Genomic DNA, 1,604 nt, shown 5'->3' with positions numbered 1-1,604 from the left:
GAAGGAGGAGCAGGTACCTATCTTGGCCTACCTGAGTGCTTTAGTGGATCCAAAGTGGAGATGTTAAGCTACATTCATGATAGAATGAAAGGTAGAATGCCCGGTTGGTTTGCAAGGACCTTGTCCCAAGGAGGAAAAGAGATTTTGCTCAAGTCGGTGGCTATGGCAATGCCAGTGTTCGCTATGACCTGCTTCAAGCTCCCAAAGAAAACTTGTGAGAATTTATCTTCAGCTATGTCAGCATTTTGGTGGGATTCAACAGAAAATAAAAAGAAAATGCATTGGATTTCATGGGAAAAGCTTTGCTTACCAAAACATGCGGGCGGACTGGGGTTCAAAGATATCCAAATATTCAATCAGGCTCTTTTGTCTAAACAAGCTTGGAGAGTGCTGCAAGACAAGGATTGCTTATTTGCACGTTTTTTCAAAAGCAGGTATTTTCCTGATAGCGATTTCCTTAGTGCAACTCTTGGCTATAGACCCTCCTTTGCATGGAGAAGTATCCTTCATGGAAGGGATCTTCTAAAAAGAGGGCTCAGACAGATGATAGGAGATGGAGCCTCAACCTTTGTATGGTCATCTAGGTGGGTGCTAGATGGGATCATGAGAGCCCCTCTTATGAAAAACATTCTGTTTGATCTGGATCTTATGGTGAAGGATTTACTGGATACCACTACTCAATCTTGGGACTTGGCTAAGTTGCAATATCACTTTTACCCTAGGGATGTGGAGCTAATTCTCAAGATCAAACCTGTTATGTCTTCAGAGGATTATCTGATTTGGGAACACACTAAGAGTGGTGCGTATTCTGTCAAGTCTGGTTACTGGGCAGCTTATCAGAGAGAAAAGATTGATCTACTAACAGAAGCTTTGATGCAACCCTCAGTTTTACCCATCAAGAATCAGATTTGGAAGATCAGCACTGCTACCAAAATCCGTAATTTCTTGTGGAAAGTAGTGAGTGGAGCTATTCCTGTTGCTGATAAAATGTTATCGAGAGGGATGAAGGTTGACTCTAGATGTCAAAGCTGCGGTTTGGAAGGGGAATCAGTCAATCATGTACTATTTTCTTGCACAGTTGCTAGACAGGTTTGGGCTATGTTTAATTTTCCTGTCCCATGCAATGGGTTTGATTCTGAATCAGTTTTCCAAAACATCTATTATCTACTGTTGGTGAGCAAAAATTCGAAATATCCTGTGGAAGTTAGAACAGCCTTCCCATGGGTTGTATGGCAGCTTTGGAAAAACAGGAACTTATTCTCGTTTGAAGGCAGAAGTTTTTGTGCTTCTAGAACAGTAACCAAGATTAGAGATAATGCTTCCCAGTGGTTTCATGCGCAGTCCTTAACCGCTGCAGATGCGATATTTGAGAGGTCGAAAGCGGATTTGGGGAAAAAAGGTTGGTATCCTCCGGTCCAAGGATGGAAAAAATGCAACCTAGGATCTTCATGGGATAAAGAAACGAGTACAGGAGGAGCTGCTTGGGTTTTAAGAAACGAGAAAGGGGAAACTCTTATGCATAGTCGAAGATCCTTTGCTTCAGTTTTTAGCAAGATGGATGCTAGTCTTCTATGTTGGTTATGGGCAATTGAAAGTATGAAAAG

This window comes from Camelina sativa, chromosome 16 (assembly GCF_000633955.1).
Source record: "Camelina sativa cultivar DH55 chromosome 16, Cs, whole genome shotgun sequence".
Classification (NCBI taxonomy): domain Eukaryota; kingdom Viridiplantae; phylum Streptophyta; class Magnoliopsida; order Brassicales; family Brassicaceae; genus Camelina; species Camelina sativa.
Note: the sequence above shows the minus strand (reverse complement) of the source record.